This window comes from Mytilus edulis, chromosome 13 (assembly GCF_963676685.1).
Source record: "Mytilus edulis chromosome 13, xbMytEdul2.2, whole genome shotgun sequence".
Taxonomy (NCBI): domain Eukaryota; kingdom Metazoa; phylum Mollusca; class Bivalvia; order Mytilida; family Mytilidae; genus Mytilus; species Mytilus edulis.
In genome coordinates, this window is record NC_092356.1 from 17205992 (window position 1) to 17231106 (window position 25115).

The 25115-nt window shown below is 32.1% G+C and overlaps 1 long non-coding RNA gene across 1 annotated transcript; it reads right to left on the reverse strand.

Annotated features, from left to right (window-relative positions):
* Positions 1-3: 3 nt before the first annotated feature.
* Positions 4-24821, reverse strand: LOC139500768 (uncharacterized). The gene is made up of 2 exons (XR_011658358.1): positions 24434-24821; positions 4-2401 (listed from the first exon to the last, which is right to left on the reverse strand). It is a non-coding gene; the product is annotated as an uncharacterized lncRNA (long non-coding RNA).
* Positions 24822-25115: the final 294 nt, after the last annotated feature.

Here is a 25115-nt window from a genome sequence, read left to right on the forward strand (position 1 = left end):
AGGTATGGCAACGAATTTATTTTGAAAGCAAATGAGTAAATACAGACACTGAATTACAACTTTAGGAACACATTCACATTACGATAGGCATATTACCTATAGGCAAAAAATGTTTAATGGAGATGACTGAAGTAAACTGAAATAAATAAGCAATTTCATTCATTGTTTATTCAAATATACACTGAGTGCCAATAGTAATGCAACACAAAACATTCCTATTCAAGCTTGATCCCATTTGGTCCCTTTTAAGTTACAAGATAAAAAGGTTAGATCAATGCATTCTTCAAACAGTGGTAAAACGTTACTTTAACAATTTAGTCTTACGTCAATTTATTTCAGTTTAGAAACATTCAATTAACCCCATAGGGGTCAACATTAAAACTCAAAAATGTGAACACACTGGGCCAAATCAAAGATAACATTGACCAAATCAAAGATAACATTCTTTAAAAAAATTTTTTTAATTAATTAAATTTGTTATTTTGGGGGTTACAAATGTGGTATTTGTAAATGTAAAAATCGAATAATAAAAAAATAAAAAAGCTCGATTAGTGAACATCCAATTGAAAAAGATCTGTCGGTCTGCCTTTTTCAGTATGGAATATCTTTCTATTAGTACTCAAAGAAAGAAATGTTTTAAAAAAATTCTATCAGATTGTTTAGATCGAACACATTTCGTACAACTCGCTGCTCTCGTTTAATTTGTCCGGAACTATCAAACTGCTAAATAAAGTTTACTTGGTATGCTTCAACTAAATATATTGAATTTAATGTGTTTTACGCTGAGTAATGATAATACTTGCTTGATGATTATTTAACGAAAAAATAATCGTTACAGCTCGGTCGTTCTCGGTACGCCCGAGAATGGCCGAATAATTACAAGTGAACAATTGGCTTCACTCAGATTCGGTATTTCAAAAGTTATTGCACTATTTCAATAGTATGACTTTGTTTACACTTTGAAGTTTTATGCTGGACGGTATATTCACAAGGAGTTCATTTTAGTGTGGTTCTTCGCATGAACAAAATGGTACATTAATTGTCTTAAGATGTCGTGTTTGTGAGTGCTGAAGTCAGATATATTTAGATTGTCTATATTCATATTCAGTTTATGATAACCATTACAAAATATGTCTACATCAGGGTACTTTCCGCCATGTTTTAAATATGTCAATCATCTGCTTCCGAAAGTCAGGATTCATGAAAGCATACACAAACGGATTGCTGACGTTATACGTAAAATATAAATAAAATATTGTCACATTAAAATCAATGAGATTATGCATCATCAACCATGCAGGTAAAAATACAATTATAAAAATAACCGCCACTATTGAAAGCATCAATGCTGTTTTGATATTGTTCATTCGGATCTTCTCTAGTTTGCTGTGTAAGACACCTTTCGTGCGATCGGTAAATCCATTTTTAAATTTTCCGGAACATGACGATTCGTTTAGATTTATGTCTTCTGTTTGTGTTGTAGCATCATTTCCAAGGTAAACTATTTCGGTATTGTCGTTTTCTCCAATGGGACTTTGTTTGAAAGTGCAACACGGAAATGATTCATTGCGTAATCGTCTCCTGCGTCGTTTTAAAATGAAACCATATATTATGCAATAAATGAAGGTAACAACAATGACACAGACAGCGTAAAATGCCGAATGAATTGTTTTAAATGTTTGTGCGCCCTTTATTCCAAATGTTAAATGGTTGAAATAGCATTGACCATAGATAACAATAAGTGCCTTAAATTCGTCGGTATTGTTGTGTAACCCAGATTCATTTTTGTACATATCATGAGCTTTCATTAAATTGTTTTTTATTTCTTCGGGAGAAAGATCCGGATCTATTGTTGTTGTGTCGTTGAGCAAAGATGTCAAATTATGCGGATCATAGTTATAAACTCCATAACTAAGACATGAAAATATTCCAATTACAAAGGCAATGATTACGGACATGCAGATTAGAACGCCTGCACGTGATACAGTCATAACTCTCATAAATGGACGACAAATGCAGAAATACCTGTCAATTCCTATCATTACCATTGTTAGAGCTGAAAATGAAATAGTACTTGTTGTCAAGAAATGAAATATTTTGCAGAGAATATCATGTTCCATTTCAAATTTGTTCAATTCCATTGCAACTGTGGCGGGAATTGTTATCAGGCATGTTGTGAAATCTGTCCCGGCGAGCGTAAGAATAAAAATGGTGGATGTGTACTTTGATCTAGCACGTGTAAATCCATAAAGAACTAAACCGTTTCCAATAACTCCAATTACAGAAAACGCGCACATGATTCCAATTGCAATTTGGATGTCTGTTTCATTTTCTTTCGGCTCCTCTCCTTCCATATCTTTCGAATAGCAGTATGTCACAGAAGTGCAGAACTACACAATATCTGAAAAAGAAAAACGAGAACTTGACAAACTGTCAGTTTTATATTAAACATGACGAATTAATTGTAAATTAATACAAATCTGTTTTAGATCAAGGCTGTAGAAAGTATTGGATAGTTTGTTTACTTGATGCCCGCAATAAATATAGACTTCCTTCCTTTGTTCACTTGTAATAAATTATTATTGGATTGGTAATTTGTACATTTTCTTGTTGTTAATTATTGCTGGACTTCATTCATGACATGGCGGAACTTAGTCAAATATAGTCTTTAAGCCAGATTTGTTGGTTTCTTTTATTTACGTCTACGTAGATATAGAAAACTTATGTGTCTTGTATACTAACCACATACGAAAAAACTTATATAAAACACTAATAGAATAAACATATGCCATACAGTGTGAAGTCATCTCTCAATATTTATATATTTTCTGATCAATAATTTTGTGTATAAAAATAAAGAGATGTAGTAGGATTGACAATGAGACAACTCCACAAAAATGATAATAACGTCGATTGAAACAGTTATTAGTCGCATTACGACCTTTAACAATGAGCTAAATCCATGCCATATACATGTAAATACAATCATTATAAAAGTCGTTAGATTTATCTCTTAAATGTAGTAGAATAAATGGCATTGTTTCATTTTAGTTATTAAATAAATAAAATGACAATTTGTTTATAAATATTCATAGGAAAAATTGTATTATAATTAAATGCAAATTTTCACTTGATTTTATTATTTTATATATTGGTAAATTTCTTCGATACTTCAATAGAAAACATGTTATAATAGAAAAACGAATTTTCTTATTGTACATAATACCACAAGGTGATTACTCTTTAAAAATCAGTTGAACGTTTAATCAGATTATATTGATAAGGAAAAATTAGTGTTTGTCAAACTGCTATATATATATCAAATGATATTTTTCCGATAAAGTGTATGGTGGATGTTTTTTTAATTTTTTTTTCAAAGGATCGATGTTAATATTTTGTCAAATTTATGAAAACTAAGCAAGCCAAATTAATTGTAGGCTTGGTGTTTGATTCCATGTTTAGAATTTTAATCTCTTATCACAATGGAAAACTTATCTTCCTTAGAGTATACATGACAGTCATGCGCTGTTCATGTTTACATGTACAAGTATGGTCGTAAAGTTGTAAATTTGACAGTTTTTGACAATCAGACGGTAAACCTACGATAATCAAACTAATCCGCTGAAACATAGTTCATCCAGTTGAACAACAAGTGATCCAGAGTTAAGGCGTTTTAGCGTTTATGTAAGATTTTTATGAATCAGATTTACGTCTTAATCTGACACTTTAAACTTTTAAATTATTGCAAATTTTTATAAATATTGATGTAAGGTAGAATTAATATACGAATAATCCAGTATCACACGTTTTTCAAATTAAATAACATTTAAAAGGCAAATACGATGATGATTTGTCCTTCTTGTTTTTATTTCTTCCTTAAGAGACTAGTTTTTGTAAAGTTTATAGTCAATACGTCTTGCAATGACTTGTAGTGGGATATTTTTTTATCATTCAATTTGATTCGCTAATTTACATTTTTCTCCTTTAATGTATCAAGATTCTGTAAACAAATTGAATAAGTTCGGCCATGCAAAAGATCATGTTATTCGAACTATTCATGGAGTTGCTTCATAGTAATGAAAGTATATATGTATATATATACAGCCAGTGTAGATAGAGCGAAAGAAGAAGCATTTAAATCACCAAACTAATTACTTTACAGTTGATTTCATTGTATTTCTGTTCTTCTATTTCATAGGTTTTTACAACAACAAAAAAATGGTTTGATAAGGTGATTAGGGAAGGGTACATTTTACAATGGTATTTTTCTTATCTATTAACATTTATAAAACAAAATCCTGTTTTTTTCATTTGTCAGCATTTCTATAAGTTTGTAAGCTCATAGAAGTATATTGCCTCTTTATATTAGCTCGAAAGCTTAGATTTATACTGCCTCTGACAAAACAAATTAATTAGTCATGTTTAAGTCATGCAAAAGATCAAGGTTTAATCTCTGTCTATATTAGTATTTTACGATTATTTAGCCATTAGGTATTATTTAGGTAGTCGTGAAACTATATCGTGTCGAAACCCTTAGAGATTAGAATTTGTATCCTTCAGATTAATGTTTTTAACTGGTATTTTGTTTGACCACGGCTTATAAACGATCTAGAAGGACTTCTTATTATAGTTTCTTCGTTAACATTTGCTCTTTTGTCGATACAAGCAGTATAAATTTGCCATTGATAAAAACAGAGAATCAACGGGATCGATGCAAATACCAAATATATAAAAACTAAGACAAACAACAAAGAACACAGCATGAAACAAAGCGAAAACAAACCAAAGAGACCTTACAAAAATCACTGACTCAACACAACGTCCAAGAGAAAAAAGACTAACAATATACTACGTGTTATACTAGATGATATTATCGATACTTTGTGGCATTCTTGTATATTCTTAGTATAAAATACTTTTAATGTACTATTAAGGCAAAAATATTAGTATGTATTGCTACGTCTAAATATGTTTTAAACACTGACTTACCGGAGGTAATGAAAAAGAATTCACTTAAAAAAATCGGGGAAAACAAATCATTTTTCAATTCCTAATAATGTGGCGATATTTCTGGCATTTTATATGTATTAAAACTCTTTTATCGGATATTTGCATGCGTTTTCTTTTAAAAACTGTTGTGTTTTATATTCCTTTAATTTGTGGAATAAATATAGCCAATTCAAGTGAAAGGAAATATTGTTTGTTTTATTTCAAAATAATTTCTCTGTGACATACAATCATATTTTATAGCTTGATCAAACTGACACCATTAGGCTGCACGCTTGCACTTTTAGCAGCAGGTTCTATTTATACTCTACATGTGGGCAGAGAAGTCGCAATATGAGAGTTAGCTTAAGAGTTGGACCTTTATAACGTTTATTTCCGTTTTTATTCACGCATTCTTCCTTTAAAAACTAATTAGATGAAGAAATTCCTGAAATAATCGATTATTTCTTCAATGTATAATAAATGAATAATAAAGAAGGCATAAAACTTATGACAACCCTGAGGTAAAAGCCAAATAAAGATTTTTACATAGACTCATGAATTCAAAGGGAAGGATCAATTGTTCGCGCGGACTATTGTGAGTACATGTATCATTGTATCATTAATGGTTTGTATTTTTTGATCTACGTCATTACATCCCAGCTCCTTTGTTCTAACAGGGGTGATCCGGTTCAGATCTCAAACAGGGGTGATCTGGTAGGGGTGATCCGGTTCAAATCACCCCTACCAGATCACCCCTACCAGATCACCCCAGTTTGAGTTTCTTTGTTATGCATGCTGCGTTAATAAGTGACTTTTCAGACTGACTGTTGAATTTGATTTTACACATTTTCAAAATTGGGGCGAGTCGGTAAACAAAAGTGGGGCGATTTATTATAAAGGGGCGATATAGTGTTGGCCGATTGGCAAGTGGGGCGAGTTGACATTGTTTGATATTTACTCATCGTGTTTGGGGGTCATAAGGGTATACATCATATAGTAATATATAAAGTATATTGTAATCGTTGTGTGGCGTTCTAAACTAGATTTTATGAATTGGAAATGGTTTTTCGTCTAATCTAAAACAGCTGGGATGTAAAATAGTTATCCCACTCGGACTTGGTGTGTCAGTGTTAGATCACCTTTGGCCTCCGGCCATTGGGGTGATCTTACACTGACACACCGCGTCCTTGGAGGATAACTATTAATTATAGTCTAAATAACCAAAAGAAAGGGCTTGCGCACGCGTGAGTCTAGTTTTATCTTGTCTGATTCCCATTCCGTATTTGGCTATGTTCGTACATATATCATTCATGGTGTTTTTTGTTTTTTTGGTTTTACGCCATATGGTCTAGATAACCTATAGCAAGGGTGTGTGCACGCGTGAGTCTAGTTTTATCTTGTCTGATTCCCATTCCGTATTTGGCTATGTTCGTACATATATCATTCATGGTGTTTTTTGTTTTTTTGGTTTTACGCCATATGGTCTAGATAACCTATAGCAAGGGTGTGTGCACACGTGAGTCTTGTTTATTTTAGTCTGATTTCCATCCTGTATTTGACTAGTTTCCCATTTTCTGTTTTGTTCACACATCGTTGTCACAAAAATTTAAAACTCGCAATTTGAAATTTTATATATATAATAGGTCATAATCGCATTTATATATATAAAATTTCAAATTGCGAGTTTTGAATTTTTGCGATTATGACATATATATAAAATTTCAAATTGCGAGTTTTAAATTTTTGCGATTATGACCCTGTCGCATTTATTGCAATAATTAAAACATCGCAATAATTTCAGAATTTACAGTATGCATTGTTATCAGAACTTATTTTAATGACAGCCGTGTTCAATTATTCATGTTTGCTGAATATTTCTTCGAGAAATGTCATCTAGTTTTGAACTGCATAATCAACTCTTCATCGATTTGAACTGGACTGTCAAAGAATAATGTTTCTAAGAAGCCAGAAAAGAAACGTATTTCCTTTAATCTGCATAATCCAATTTCTATTATTGTGAGTCTAATGGAATTATTTTGTGCTTACGTCTGTGAAAAAACAAATGTCGTGTAGATTATAGAAGAAAAATTCACTCCAAAGAACTACAATGTGCAATCACGGAAGTCCGAAGATTCGTGCATAATCTAATAACAAATTCCTTTCAAATCAAATTATATAATTCCTTAGAAATGAGCACAATTGGTAGAACTGTTATGCTGCTAACAGACTTATTATGTATTAAAACATTTTTTTCTCAATATCGCAAACATTTAAATCGCATTTTAGTCTAAATTGACAAGATCGCAATAATAAATGTTCGCAATAATTTCTCAATTTACAGTATAAGATAAATGAACAAGAACTGATTCACATGAAAGTAATTTTCACGTCAGTTCCCGGATGTAACAATGAGATTGTTTGGTCTTTAAATATGAAGCTTCACCGTCATACGCTGTTCTATTCCTAGAAATTGAAGAGTAAAAAAAATGATTTTACATGACAACTTTTTGTTTGAAATGAACTTTGAATAATCGAAAATAAAGAAAAATGAGTAGTCAAAGGTACATAATACAAAAGGTATAATTAGGAAAAGGTTCTACACACAACCTTGTTATATGAACCATGTGTCCTTATTAAAACTGACATTATAACGGCTCCGTGTTGAAGACCGTTCTTTGACCTATAATGGTTTATATAAACTATTTTAATTTCTTTTACAAATTGTGACTTTGATCGAGAGTTGTCTCATTGGCACTCATACCACATCTTCTTATGTCTATAAATTATGCCATTGGTTTTTAATGTTTTATTATGTAAAAATACACGTCCGAGCCTTTTGTAAAGCTTACTCTGTTTTGCTAATGTTGAAGCTTAGTCTTCGCGGTGGACCGTAGTAGCCTACATCAATTTCATTTGGTCCCTTTTGGTATGTTATCTCATTGATCATACAACATAGACAGCATGACAGTATTTTAGTAAGCTTCAACAAATAGTGTATTTTTAAAGCAACGTTATTTTATTGTTAAAATAAATAATGTATACCTAGTGCTTTTAAATTAACCTTTTGATATTTTAAAAGGTGATTTTCCGTAGTACTATAACTAGTCAGATAGATGCATCATTGCCCTAATGGAAGCTCAGCAATTGGTTCGTAAGCTATTGACATATGTTTAATCAGCTGCAAAACGTAGATATACATGTATGTCGCATGACAGAAGACCTGCCAATCAATTACTAGCAAGAGAAACACGTGGCAAAACTATAACATAGCTATGTTTCACACTAGGTAGTATTTTATATGATAACTAACTATCAGAAATGTATCAATTTCAGTTTTTATGTAAATATGTTCATTCATTAGTTATTTGAGATCGCAAAATAAGTTTAAAAATGATAATTTACGCATTAAGATTCACAAGCAATGATAACTTCGAGAATTAAAGTATCACAAGCAATGATAACTTCGAGCAATTAATGTATTGGAAGTAGAAGAAATGAGTTTATCAGAGCTTTGTTTTGTAACAATATATAGTAGATAAGACTTTTTCAAACAGAGAGGTCGTTCCACGTAATCGTTTCATAAATATTGCAACTTAAAAAGTTCGACTATACATGCTCCTGTAAGACGATGTTAAAATGCATGTATAAACCAAATAAGGATTTGAGCCACCTCTGAGAATCATTTATTGGCTAACGTCTCTGGTCACATGTATAAGCGTTCACATTCTTGAAAGCAAATCTTGACATTTCGAAAAAAAGAGTCGAAATATAACAAAAGGGATATTGGAAAAGAAATGACAACGCCATGGTAAATAGGAAAATAATGATGAAACAATGAACAATGAAAGTCTTTTAAACACGACATACAAAACTATTCAAGAGACTGAGAAACAGGAACCACAGAAAAAAACTTGAGGGGACAAGAAAAAGGAGGCTGGGGATAATATAATACAATTGATGATTTCCAATTCTAACACAATCTCATCCCAAGATCCAATTTGACCAAAAAAAACAACACTTTAATTGACACATTTTTTAATCAGGTACAGACAAAACTATATATTACAATTCTTTTTATAAATTGGCCAATTGCAATCAAAAGTAAAGCAGTTTAAGGGAATAAATAACGATCTATGAATTAACATATTAAGGAAACTTGATTGTAAACTTTTAAAGATTTCCTAAGTTTTATAACCGCAAATTTCAATTTTGGTGTATGTTTTTAGTAAAATAAGTCTTCTTATTCCTATGGCCAAGAGCTTGTAAAACACACTACAGTTTCCCCTTTCAATCTCTTGTACAATGTATCTATTAGACGGATTTTTGTATCTGTTTAATATTAATTGTGTCATTTTACACAATAAATATATATCTTCAGTGATGCTCGAGACTAAACTATTTGAAAAAGTACAAAAACTTTATCCGTATAAGGAAAAAACCGAAAGAGGAATGTAAAGGAGATACATACAAACCATATAATTAATTTGAAATGGTTTCCTAACTTAAATAACATCAAGAGTATTCCAAAACAGCGACTTCAGAGTATCTACGAACACGAAAATACTATAACATATGCTATGTAAGAGTTACAGTGTATTATGTGTCCACTTTTTAAAATAGCAAACTCCACGCTTAATTGGAGTCTTTACTTATTTATGTCATTATTTCACATCCGGGTTATAATTAATACTAAATACTAGTTCTCGATGTCACGCAGTTGTTTTCAATTACGTTTAATTGACGTTTACAAACCCCGTCTGGCTTAAGTAAATCAAATTTGTATGATTTACAATCAAAGTGCCAATCAAGTTGACCGTTTTAACAATAAATTGTTTCTTATCTCGTTCTCATCAGTCGCTCACTTGTGACTTAGTCATTAAACTTGATCAAAATTACAAAAGGTTGCTGTTTATTGCGTTACCAGCAATTTCCGCTGATTACCGGAGATAATTCTTCAATTCGATTGGTATTAGTTCCCACTCAGTAGCCATAGTCAATTGACACAATATATAAAATAAAAACAATATGGAAAAGATGACAAAATCCGTAAATAGGCTGTTACAGTACTGTAGTATTGCCTTGGTCATATTGATAATAGTAGTAATTTTACCAAGAACCTGCAACAATTTTGAAAAGATTTTTAATATTTCAGACTCTTGGAAGACAATAATCTACATCATCGGCAATTCGAGACAATTGTATATACACTATTCAAATTCTATTATAGTCTAGAAAACATGAGAATATATTTTTGGAAAGTTTAACAGACATATCAAATTGTACGTACTAATGCTGTAAATTCTTTGAAAAAGTTTTACTAAAGATACGGAAGGCCAAGGAAATATTTAAAACTCAAAATACTGGTTTGTCTGAAGAGTAACATAAACGAACAGGATTGACTTCATGCAACATGTCTGACCTATTTTGGATTTTAGTCCGGAAAATTATCAATAATTACAAACTCTAACCGAAACGTTTTTTTCTTTTATCCAGGATTTCAGATAATGAGATAAAAAAAGAGTAAAAAATCTTTTTATGCAATCGTTTGATAATTCCAATGTTCGATCAGTTAAGTTTTACAAGCAAATACCAAGAGCAATAAGAACGGAAACTTGAATGATCTCAACATTCAAAATGTTTTATCTTTAGTTTTCACTATGCCCCTTGGACTCTTGTCCTGTTTTGGTTTAAGTCTATGGACAACATGAAAGTTTATTTCCTCCTCTATTTGGATTTCACTCTTAATAAAATCTTTAAGAATTGCTTCAGTGTCCTCTTCTGGATTGTACTCATCTGGGACACCTTTAAATATCAAGTTTTCCCTCATAGATCTTGACTGTTGTTCTATTACCTTCTCTTTTAATTGTTTGGTTTCTTCAAATAGAAAGTAATTTTGTTCATCCATGTTCTGTACTCTGTTTGACATTTCACTTAGCCCTTTATCAATGTTCATGATAGTGTTAGTATGTGTCTTTATTTGTTCTTTCATGTTAGAAACTTCACAGTCTATTTTCATGCAGTGTGTTTCCATGGAGACAACCCTTTTTAGTATGTCTTCTAGCATATCTAATTTTTTAAGTCTTTCTGTCACTTCACACATAAATTTATTTAAGTCTGGATTTGTGTATTGGTATGGTGATGGTGTTAATAGTGGCATAGAGGACATCATAGCAGGCGGCAATTGTTGATGATGACTTTGCATCATATTTGCTGGTGTAGTATGGGGTGCTGGTGGTTGAAAAGGTGTAAACGGATAGCCTGGGTAAGAACCATACAATGTTTGGTGGGCAGCAGAATAAACATTACTGGTTAAAGGTGACTGGCTCGTTTCCTGGTTAGTTTGTGGTGTTTGAGGTATGGAGCAAGCTGGGCTTTGTTCTTTACTCTTTGAGTTCTTTGAGTTTTTTTTGTCAGCCATCTTTTTCTTTTTGTTTGAAAATGGCGACCCTGTTTGTTTTCGTTTTCGTTTATTCTTCTTCTTACTACTACTTGCCATTAATAAATATTGTTTTTGTTGATGAATTGATTTCAAATAACATCTGGGAACATACTGTACTTGTTTGCTGTGACATCTTTCGGTTGAAATCCAAAAAAATACAAAAATTTCTACACTGGTAAAATGTTTCGACTAGCCCCTGTCGCCATCTTGTGACGTCTCAAAGCCTCAATATCGTATATGACCTTGGCCCTTGGTCATAAAAATTTATAAGTAAATCCCATTATTTTTATTGATTAAGACCCATATTTATGGTATTGAGCTATTTTCTGCTCTTTGGTTGGAATTATCAAACGATTGCATAAAAAGATTTCAATATAAAAATCGAATTTCAAGTAACGCTATTAAAACCTGCATGTTACGAGGTAACTATTAAAATTACATGAAAAGTTACTTGGGATTAGGTCTTCGTAATCAGAATCAAATAGTTACTAAATGATTTTCTAATGATGGTACCGCCATGCAGATAAAATAACATCCACTGTAGGTTTCTTTTTTAATTTTTTTTTTAGATTAACTGAATAACGCATATTTGAATATATCCATTAATGTACAATGAATTATATTGCTTTGCCACAATAATGACGTATATACTAATAAGTTTATTTGCAGTATGCATAGTTAATTTGTCTTTAAGTAACCAATTTCCACTGTGTTTAACACAATAATGAACCCTTTTTTTTTTTAGAGGGAAGGGGGTAACATGATCTGTCTATGCCCTGGATAATTTTACGAGGATTTTGAAGTGACATGGTTAAATTACTTTTTATTTCATGTTTAATGAAGTTTTATGTTTTGCATATGATTATAAGGTAATTTTTGCACTTAACAAATTTATCTATATACACAAATGAAGAGTCAAACTTTCAGCACAAACTTAATATTCAGTTTTTTAGTGAGTAATTCGGCATAAATTGCACATCAATTATCCTTTCAAAATAATCTGCATTGCTATAAGATCAAAGGATTTTTATATGACTTACATGCACAGCAAACACGTAGATAGTTGATAAAAGTGATAAATACTTCAACATGCATTATTATTTGATGAGCATAAGTAAGATGTATAGAAAATTAGTAGCTTAACAAAAGTAACCAGCCAATAGATAAGTATAAAGATACCTGTAGTTGATAACAAAGATAGCATACCCTTCAACATGCATTACGTTTGATTATCATTATTGAGTTGTAAACAAAATAAGAAGATAGGCAAAAGTGACAAGACAATAAATAAATATCTTTATGCATAGTAGATAAAACAAAAAGAATGCATGCTTGAACATGCTCTACGATTTGTTGACAATTAGTAAGCTGATCAAAATCAAGGCTGAACACACGATGTTCTATAGATACATATAAAAATAACGAGATGTGGTATACTGGCCAATGAGACACTTATCAAACAGAGCATGTGCAGAAAAGGCAAAGGAGATGTAAACAACTATTAGGTCATCATTTGGCCTTCAATAATAAACAAAATCCATATCCTATAGTCATCATGGAATATTAAATGTTTTGCCTGACAATTTTGCATTTATTTACAATATTAGCACCAGGTTTGAAGTAATAAGATTTATTCCACTTTTTAACCAAGTTGAAACAACATTCAAACGACATGATGAATCCAAAAACAGTTTGACGTCAGCATAGTTAATCATACTAGCACTTTCTTTAAGATTAAAATATGACAGCTATTGTCGGTTTCCGGACTTGACCCAGCTTTGTTTTGCTTTATAAATTGTTGACCGTGCAAAGATTTATAATGTGTAACAATAAGAAGAAAAATATGAAGACATTGACGATCCCTGTAACTGTTAAACTAGGCTAATTCGATTTAAGGTCAATTTATTTTAAGAACTCATCACAAGGCAATATTTCTATAAATGGTATTTATAATAACTGTCGGTACTTCATTATTCAAAATCAATTATACAGCAAGCGCATTGTGTCAATTTCCAACATAAAATTTGACACGGCATTTACATTATAAATAAGTAAAGAAGTTTTCTGTAATAACAATTATGACAATTTGAGAATTTATATTCTAGAAATTGGCTAATTAATAGAAAAAGCAATGCAATTCCATTCAGAACTCTAATTTCCTTTTATGAATTATAGCTAGATATTTGAATTCATAACATTTGTTTCTAATTTGGATTGCTCACAGGAAATAACGTGCTGGTATTAAATGCTTTTTTGAACTTTTTAAAATACAAAATGAACCGACTATTGAAAAAGTTAACAGAAGACAAATAATTCATTAAAGGTCATATTTTTCAAAACTATTTATCGATGCTTAAAACCAATTAACAAAGTCATTAAGTTGGTGTTGAAGACGTATATAATGGTGAAACATTTCTCATGTTTATACAATTTTGCTTTCGGAACTAAAACAGTTTCGAATCAGTGACATAAGAAACAGACATATTTATCTTTCGGTATCTATCTAGTTTTAGTAAACTATCGACATTACGAACTGAGTTGACTGTTAGTATTTCCTTTTAAAAATATCAAGACTCGATAAGAACCTCCATAAGGCTATACATGTATTCATTTAATGCGTATACAAGAAAAAGATTGAATAATAAAAACAAATGGCACTGGTAGTAAGGTGCGAACCGGTGACGGAGCAGAAACTGATTACCTTTATGGATCACATGATCTTACGCTCTCAGTTATTGATACGTTATGTGTTTTAGTACACTGTGTATATATATAGTATTTTGTGAAATTTTGTTCCTTGTCTCCATGATGTTTGTTTGGTAATATCCCAGTTCCACTTGGCCACGATCGCACTACGATCTGTGAAAAAAATGCAAATTTTGATGATCGTAGTACGATCGTGTAGATCGCAGAAAGGTCGTATCACGGTCGTAGTGAGGTCTTCAAGATCGTGATCAGTGTGGCTAATACCCCAGTCCCACTAGGCCACGATCGCACTACGATCTGTGAAAAAAATGCAAATTTTGATGATCGTAGTTTAAATGGTTTAACACCAGTAATATTTTGGGTCCTTTATATGGTCCTATATGCTGATTGATGTGAGCCAAGGCTCCGTGTTGAAGGCCGTACCTTGGCCTATAATGGTTTACTTTTATAAATTGTTACTTGGATGGAGAGTTGTCTCATTGGCACTCATACCACATCTTCCTATATATACTGACACATCTGTGTCATCTCTGCTATCGTTCACTAAAATATCGTCATTGAGCTTTGTGGACCAGCAATAGGTTGTAATTTAGGTTGAATTGGTCGGTCCGACATCTCTGCTTGATCAGGATTACTTTGCTCCCTCTGCCTTTACATCAACTCCTACCACCATGCCCACGTGTTCTGGTAGAATTTGGTGGCATGACTGTATTGTTTCCGAGAAATCTACGATTTAATCAGAAATGGAAGGAATTGAACTGTATTGATATGGAACACGATGTTGACGTTATTGCTGAGAACGTAACTTGTTTTCTGGGGGGAAATGCCGACGTCGTAAATGGTTTTAGTAATTTGAAGACGTTACGTTTGTGGACTCAGCTTTGTGCACGCCGTCAGTACGATCGCGCTATGGACGTAGTATAATCGTGGTAAGAACGTGTTATAATCGCAGTAAGATCGTGTTAAAATCGGATAACTCGTGGTATGGTCGTAGTGAGAACGTGAAGAGCGTAGAAAGATCTTGAAAAGCGTAGTGAGGTCGCAGAATAAGCGCGGTGAGAACGTGGTATAATTTACATTTTCATGCCACTCATACCGCGACCTCACCACGATCTAAATTTATTTTAGATCGTGGTGAGCGTGGTGCGATCGTGGTCTAGTGGGACTGGGGCTTAACTTTGAACATGTTCAAACAATCGTGGTGCGGTCGTGGCGAAATCAGATCGTAGTAGAAGCGTAGTGAGAGCGCACTTAGATCGTAGTAAGATCGCAAAGGTCGCTGTACCATCGTAGCGAGAGCGTAGCGAAAGCGTGATTTTATTCAGAGAAACTGCGCTACGATCTCTTTGCGACGTTATTGCGACCTCACTACGACCATCACGTTCTCACTGCGACCCAACTACGATTCCACTACGACTATACCACGCTATTCACGACCATAGTACGATTCTAGCACGCCCTTGTCGTCCTCATCACGCTCTTCTTACGACCTGACTACGTTCATACTACGAACATCATTCTCATTGTCATTTTCACATTAAATATATAAAATATCTCAAGGTTTTGTTTGTCTGTATGTACAAATGTAATTGGGAATTCTTGTTCATTTTGTCTTACGGCTCAACCATGCTTCTCGTTTTCATATAGATTAATCCGTTGATTTTCCCGTTTGTATGGTTTTACACTAGTAATTTTGGAGACCCTTTATAGCTTGCTGTTTGGTGTGAGACAAGGCTTCGTGTTGAAGGCCGTTCCTTGGCCGATAATGGTTTTCTTTTAAAAATAGTTACTTGGCGATGGAGAGTTGTCTCATTGGCACTCATACCAAATCTTCCTATATATATATTGACACATCTGTGTCATCTCTGCTATCGTTCACTAAAATATCGTCAATTCAGCTTTATAGACCAGCAATAGGTTTTAATTTACGTCGGATTGGTCGGTCCGACATAACTACTTGATCAAGATTCGTTACTATCAGAGCTTCCTCGGCCTCTACATCAACCCCTACCACCACGCCCACGTGCGATCGTGGTCTAGTGGGACTGGGGCTTAACGTCTTCATTTTAGATTTAATTAATCGCTTTTTACTTCTCTTTTAATTTTTTTTAATAATTTTTATATAATTATGTAACACCATAATATATTCTATACATATTGATATTTTTGTTTCATTGTGACGTTCAATATCGTTTTATATTTAATCTATGCATGTATGTCGTCTATATTTTTTTTTAAGTAAACTTAATATTATAGACTAAGTATTCATGGTATTAACATTTTCCTTTATTTTGTAAAAAACAACATTTCTCTTGCTTTAAAGATTTTAATAATAAACCTTCACTGTGGTGAAGCTATTTCGCACTGAAGTTTTCAAAGAGAGCACTAATTACATTATCAATCAGCCATTCAACGATTGACATATATCCACAAGAAATAGAAGAAAAAAACCTTCGGCTCTTAAATCAACCACAGTGAGAACTGTCATTGAAGGAATTTAGAAATGATATTTAAAACGTCTTTGTTGCATAAACACATTAGGAGTGATCAGATCTACAGGGGGTTTAAATATTCCATTGAAACTTCATAATCTGACTAAAGATTAGAATTATATCGCTATACTGTTAACTTTGACACGGAGTTATGTTTGTATTGTCCTTCAGATTTTACCATACTTATATTCTAAGGAGTTCAGTTTCAAGTGGAGAATCTGTCGATCAATTACGGATTCTCAAGGACGGATATTTGAGAAATAAAAACAATATCTTAAATTCGAATAGAATGAAAGAAAAAATCACCACATGCCCTTAATTGAAATCGAAAACTTTACTTAAACTTTTAATGTTTTAACATTGTGGTTAACTGCAGATAAACAATCAGCAATTATCTTGGTCGAACAATGCCATTTATCACACGAAATTTCTATGACGTTGTGCACTTTCTCTATAATTTCTCTGTCGTTGTGCACTTTCTCTATAATTTCTGTGACGTTGTGCACTTTCTCTATAATTTCTGCACAATTATCATCTGACATTTTTCCTATTCATTGGATCTTATCACGAAAAAGACCACAAAGTCAACTGCTAACTTAAGTTTATCTTTGAGTAGAAACGAGACACTATCAATACGTATTCCATTAGCTCCAATGTCGCCTTTCTGACTCGACATGGTTTCGTATTTATACTTTTAATACAAGCTTTTTCGGCTTGCTCGGAAGGTACAAAGACCAAGCATATTCTGATCAGAAACTTTTATATTAAATTTATTTATAAAATTAGTTATAGATATTTCTTGATTTCACAATATCACACCCTCTACACATGAAAACTTTTATAATGCACGATTTCGTGCGTATAGTATAATTTTTTCCATCATTACTTTTTATTTCTCACCCTCCAATTCACATTGTTCATCGATTATGTTCTATTTCCGTTTGTAACATTTTGACTAAGTGAATTCGTCTGGCAACAATGGCAAGACACTTAGATGGTCGATGAGCCCAATCTCGCTCTCTTTGGAGTACATTGGATTCTCTCAGTTTATGTGTGTCACCGCGAGTTCATCGGTAAACTTGTGTTGCCTAAACGTATACCCGGTGTCAAATGTTTATTTTTTCAACTTCGTAATGGACCTTTGAACTATTCGAGTACCACCGACAATTCTTCAACGGTATGTTATATTTAGCTAGTTGTTTGAGAACTAAAATAGATGGTGTTTAGAAGATACTGCAACAATTTAAAAAAAAAAAAAAAAAAAAAAAAAAAACATGCTTACAACTCTTGCAAAGATATATCTCTTTTCTAACCATTCCCTAATTTCCCCCAACAATCACCTTAACAACAATGTGGTGTCCGTCATACACTATTGAAACACGATTAACATGTACCAATAAATTAAGTCAGACATTACAATGCAATATAAATGAAAACAAGAAACTGCAGTAAATTCTTAATTATAATTGACAACATACTTGTTTTGCTTGAACACATTGTTGCTATGCGTAATTGTTACAACTTGATAATGTGTTAAGCATCAGTTTTTGTCTGGCATTTGTAAGGTTTCGTGTCAAAACAATCGACTTAGAGTTCGTCTTCGGTAAAATCCTAATCTAAACTTACTTAGGCCGTTAGTTTTCTCGTTTGAATTGTTTTGTATTTGCCATTTTGGGACCTTTATAGATGACTACGGTATATGGGCTTTTCTCATTAATAAAGGCCGTATGGTGACCTATAGATGATAATCTCTGTTTCATTTTGTTTCTTGCGGAGAGTTATCTCATTGGCAACCATACCACATATTCTTTTTTTTATATTTACCGACTATATTGTTCGGGTTTTTCTCGTTGTTGAAGGCCGTACAGTTGTCTATATTTGTCATAATCACTCCATTTTAACTGTAGTGGATAATTGTCTCATTGGTAATCATACCACATCTTCTAATTCTGATTTGAATCTATACTTATTACTTTGATATTTAGATCGTGTCCAAGGACTTGTTGATACGTTTTTGGCTTTAAACACTACACTAGGCAACATTAACTACATGTGTGTCATGATACCGCTTTTTATTGATGAGCAAACCTGGTTATTATCGGTGAAGAACACTTACATTTTGCAGGAAACTTGAAAAAAGGAAGTTTGGTAAGCATGCCAACAATAGAAAAATAAGATGTTTGATTGACTATGAGACAAATAAGTTATCGGAACAGAACGCACCTTGCCACGAGCAGCATTTCAAACAATGTGGTGTGCGTCATATACTATTGAAATATTATTAACAAGACCCAATAAATTGATATTGAGTTCGACATTACATTGCAATGTATATGAAAACAAGAAACTGCAGAAAATTCTTAATTACAATTGACAGCATACTTGTTTTGCTTCAGCAGATTGCTGTCATGTAAAATTGTTGCAACTTGATAATGTGCTAAACACCAGATTTTGTATAGCACTTATAAGGTTTTGTATCAAAGCAATCGACATAGCCTTTTTGTCTGTAAAATCCTAATCTGATATTGATAGGATATTCACTCCCGTGATATTTACATTTTTTTACAATAGTTGTTTGAACCATTTATTGATTGATTAAAACCACTGTTAGCAAAACCTGACTGTATGATAAGGGTCTCTCAACTGAGAAATGTACTGAAAGTAACTTATCAGGAGTTTATTGTAAAAACTGGACGTCACTGCGGTCACCTTTTCATCGTCGTCATGTGAATCATTTAAACGGCTGACATTTTGATCAAATATAAAAAAAAAAAGAAGATTTGGTATAATTGCCAATGAGACAACTATCCACAAGAGACCAAATGACACAGAAATTAACAACTATAGGTCACCGAAGCTCCTTCAACAATGAGCAAATCCCATACCGCAAAGTCAGCTATAATAAAAGGCCCCGAAATGGAAAATGTAAAACGATTCAAACGAGAAAACTATCAGCCTAATTTATGTTTAAAAATTGAGTGAAAAACAAATATGTAACACATCAACAAACGACCACTACTGAATTACAGGCTCCTGTCTTTGGACAGGCACAAACATACAGAATATGGCGGGGTTAAACATGATAGCGGGATTCCAACCCTCCCCTAACCTTGAACAGTGGCTTAACATTATAACATATGAACAAACTATAAAAATTGAAAAAAAGGTTTAAATCATCAGATGGATACTAATAGAAATTCCGTTAATAAAGTACCTCAATGTATCAAATAAATAAGGGATAATATTTTAGCCCAGTTACAATGTACTAAAGACAAATCAATATTGTGAGACATATTTTGTTTATTCTAATTGGAAAAATAATTACATTCTATCAACTCTAGCCTTGACAATTCTGAGACCCTGAAGTGGTTTGTTCTCTCTTAGCCCTGTGTATAGTCATTTAAGTTCCTCAGACCTCAAACCAACGTCTGTGTACGTAACTGTTTGTGGTTTTTATTTATGTGTGGGTATGTTTTTGTCACAGACTTTTTAGAATGATTTAATGAGGAAAATATCAACAGCAAGTTCCTAGAATGAGAAATTAATGAAAACATGGATTCCGACACAGCTTGTTATATGTTCTTTCCTACGCTTTATATGGCTGTTGTCATAGAAGAAATTAAAGAAAACAAATATTTAGATACAGGCGATTTTTTTTAATAAAGATATCCACAGTAAGTCCTTATCTACTGGAATGAGAAATGAGTGAAAAACAAGGATCACATTTATTGTTTCCGACACAGCATGGTATATGTTCTTTCCTACGCTTTATATGGTTGTTGTCATAGAAGAAATTGAACAAAAACAAATATTTAGATATAGGCGATATTTTTTTAATGACGCAGTAAGTCTGTAACTACTTGAATGAGAAATGAAAGAAAACATGGATTCCGACACAGCATGTTATGTATGTTCTTTCCTACGCTTTATATGGCGGGTGAAATAGAATAAATTGAAGAAAATAAATATCAAGATTGATCACCACTTAGTTAACTATTTTCAATTTGAATCTTCAGGTCCTTTTTAATAATCACACTTTCCGCATTAAGTTACGGAATCTAAGTTAGTTGTTTTGTTCGTTTAAACAAGGAATAAAACAATGTCACGGTAAAAGAGTGACGTTATAACAAAACTTTACTATTTTTAGCAGATTTGTTGATTATTTTCATTTATAGAACGTGGAGTTTCTTTGATCTCAGTTGTTAATCATTGGATTGACGTCAACAGTTCTTATTTACCTCTGAATTTCATGTTGGGACGTCACGGAAAAAAAACCCCCAAAAACTCGACCATGTCTGATGGCTTTGCAACGAAAGAAGACTTATTTTTGCAGACCATTGGATATTCAGAAGGAATAATTTTGTAAACATATCGTCTAAAAATCATCAGACAAACAGATTCTATCACCATATCTCGTGCAATACGATATTTATTCAACTCTTGACAGTTAAATTTTATTTATTTAAAACTCTCGGTAAGTCTCGAATTTTAAATATGAAAACTAAACTCTCTGTAGATGGGAAATATCGTTTCACATTTAATGCGGTGGTAGAATTCATACATGTATGTAGCCATTAACATCGATATCATTCTTGTGTGGTGTTGAAGAATATTACCCAGGGTGCATTATTTCTTAAACGATTACACAAAAAAAATATCTATGCATTCTTTTGTGTTAAAGTTACAATATTTATAATCATTGAAACATTTATTTTCGGTGATATTTTTTTCGCGTTGTTTTCGTTTTTTCGACTACAAAAAAAATGATTAATATATATCTTTGCTAGCTGTACTGATGTATAATTCATTAACAAGAAAAAGAAGAACCAAGTCTTGTCTTTTCGGAACGATTTATGTTTCTACTTTTTTTGCTTCTCGCGAAATTACCGTATATAAATCATCACGGTTGGTTTATAGTAGATATTCTTAATAACAAGAAATAAGCTGCAACTTCTTTTTTCTTTTGATTTTGAATTTTGGCTAAATGAATGTTCTTGACATTAAACGTCATTCTCTTGTGTCAAAAAAAAAGAAGACGTGTAGAGATTTATATAAAGGAGAAACCAGAATCAAGAACGAAAAGACAAATTGCAGTAAAACTAAATGGTCGATGTTGTATGTAAGATCTAAATGGAAGTTGGTACGCTACATCTGAGAGGATTTCAGTTTTAACAATAGCTATTTGTGAAATTCATTTGTTTATATATATTATTTATAAATAAAAGTTGACATAAATCTGGGTTGAGTGTTTAATTTTGATTTATTTGTATTTATGTTTTTAAACATTACAAATGTTTTGTCTTTCAAAACTTTCAGTACTGAACTTCCCTGATGAAGGAAAGTATCATTAGTTCGTAATGGTGGATCTTATTTGAATTAACAAGTAGCATGGTAGACAAATTCCTTCACACTAGCGCTTAGACATATTAAACACCTGTTTCAAATATTTACCTCGAAAAGATTTCGAAACCGCCTGATCAAAAGAAATTAATATTTTGCTTTAATTTCTATTTTTTTATGCATGCTGAAAGAAAGCTTTTAACACTATATTTTTCTTCAGTTATTATCATATTTACATAGCGTTTATAAGTCCCGCGAGCTTAATATATCATGAAAACGAGATTTCATTCAGTGAGCATCTGGAGCCATGTAAGACAGAGTATTAAACATATCAAATTAAATGATAAAATATAAGAATATCAAATGAAAAATATTTGTACATTACTGACAAAAATTTGGAACGTCAGTTAGTCAGGCAAATTTTGAATTAAATCAAAGTTTGAACTATACGATTGTTTAAAACCACTTATTAATCAATAAAAATCCAAAACAATTATAACTTAAAATCTGAAAATGGAAGTGGGGAATGTGTCAAAGAGACAACAACCCACACCCAAAGTGCTGAAAACAGTGTTTACATTGTATATGCTTTTGTATACAATTGTTAATACAAAGGTTTATCGCAATAATAGGATATGCATATAAAAAACGTTTGCAGTTATTGAAAGCGTGCTCAAAATAAGTAAGCAGTTAAATTTAAAACGAGACTTTCTACTCTCTAGTATCGAAGTCTGTGTACATGCATGATTTTACTTTTGAATATATTTCCTATTACAGATTCTTACATAGTTACTCGTGGATTATCGGATTTATACTATCTCGATTGGATAAATCCGATAATCCACTCGTATCAATGGAAGAAATTTATATACACTGTCTTATTTAATGACGTCATAAGTGTCAAAACGACTTTGATGAAATGTGTGTTGTCAAAAACAACAATTGGCCGTTTCAGAATCTAAAGCATCATGGGTAATTTCATTGTTCGTACCCCAAAATGAAAATAACGTCATGTCATTGGTTAAATTTCCATTGTTTATGACATTTTTAACCAATCAGGACGTTTTGGTGTACACTTTTGAAAATATTACCCAGGATGCATTAGATTCTGAAACGGCGAATTGGACGATCTTTATTTTCGAATTTAGAACGACGACATCTGTTATAAATTTGAACGTTTCGACTATTTTTTTAAGACTAAATTAAAAAAATAACATTCATGTTCAGTATTATTGTGTTGAAATGGTATCTTTTTTAAAAATGGCAAGTTTTCTATTTGTTTTTTGTTTTATAACAATGAGAGTTTTTAATGGTAAATGTAAAGCTCTACCAATTGCATAGTTATACCAGATTTGTGGCCTGATTTTCAATTGGCTTTTTTTTTTAAAATAAATAAGCAAGGATTCATTGCATTAATGTTTTGTTGTCCCTATTAATTAATTTTAACATGTATGAAAACATTCTTGATTTCTTTAAACTTTAAAATGGTAAAAATCATACGACATAATTATTTCAAAAAGGAATATCAAAAATAAAAAAAAACGATAGATGTGTCATAGTCATTTTCGATATGTTTGTTCTTTCCTATAGTGTATTTATTCAAAATTCTAACTTTAAATTTGAAAGAACTTGCAAAATTGCTCAAATTCAGATTTGGTGCAATTTTTTTCTCAAAAATATTTCATCGAAACAAATTCCGATCTCAGTTTGAATTGACAGTGTGTTTGGAAAGACGCAATAATTAAAAGAAACATAAAAATGTCACAGCCAATCAATTGATTGATTGAAGACCGACTTGGGACTGTCACCGGAAATTTGTGTAGATTTTGCTGAAGTAGCAAAAAAGCATCTTTAAAGAGATGATGAAAAGTAGTTTGAGGAGAAATAATGATGACGGACGAAAAAGTGATTACAATTGCTCAAACAGACCTTTAAATAAAGTACAGGTATTTAAAAAACTACTAAATTTTAACCTATTATTTGAAAGATTTTTCTGAAGTTTCAAAATAGTATTTTAAAGGAAATGAAATAATATAGTTAGCAGAGAGTTGATAATAACGGACTCATAAGTGATGAAAATTGCTCAAACTGACCTTCAATTGAGTGGAGCTATTTAAAAAACAAACTACATTTTAACCTATCAACAGACATTTAGATACATTTTTCCTTAGTCGAAAACAATATTTTAAGAGGAAAAATAAGATATATAGAGCGGAGAGTCGTCGATAACGGACACAAAAGTGACGACAATTTCTCAAACTGTCCTTTTGATAAAGTAGAGCTATTTAGAATTAAAATAACAAAAATTTTTTACCTATCAACGGACATTCAAATATATTTTTCTGAAGTTAAAAAATTATGAAATACAGTTTGCAGACAGTTAACGAAGACGGACGTATAAGTAACGACAATTGCTCAAACTGACGTTTAATTTTAATAGAACTATTAAAAAAACCTAAAATCTTACCGTGCTTACGATATAATAAATTCCGTTGTAACAACTCACGAAGCAACAGTGTTAATTTTTCCAATAATTTGCAAAAATAATTTTATCGTAACGGCATACGTTTCCAATGCTTGATACCTGATTGCTTCTTTCAGGAATAAGACGAGTTGTACGTAAATATTGGTTTATATCGTTACAGTGATAACGAGACTTGATACAAACAGATTAACCCGATAGTTCAGGCGATGATGGAATATCGGTTTAGTCTCCATGGTCTTTTACATATATCTATTGACGAATAGACAAACGCTTGGGAGGATAAATTTAGCTAAAATGTGATAGAATCTGTTAAAACTGCCAAACAAAGTTAATCTTTTCGAATCACCACAGGCAGTTGAAGAAATATCTGATGTTGTTGTTGTCCATTTTGATTGATTGATTGATTGGTGTTTACGATTTACGACGCATCAATACAAAATGCTATATCGCGGTGAATGTCTATTATGATTATAGGGATACAATTGTAGACGAAGTGTCGACACAAACGGTTAACGCTTAAACTAGTTTGGAGATCATATTTGCTTTTTACATATTTTCTAGTTTTTTAGTTCAGATAAATATCTTTGAAGGTTAATGCAAGTCAGAATTTTTTAGTTTGTAAAATTTCATTTTGACAAGTGACATAGTTTTGTCAAATATACCG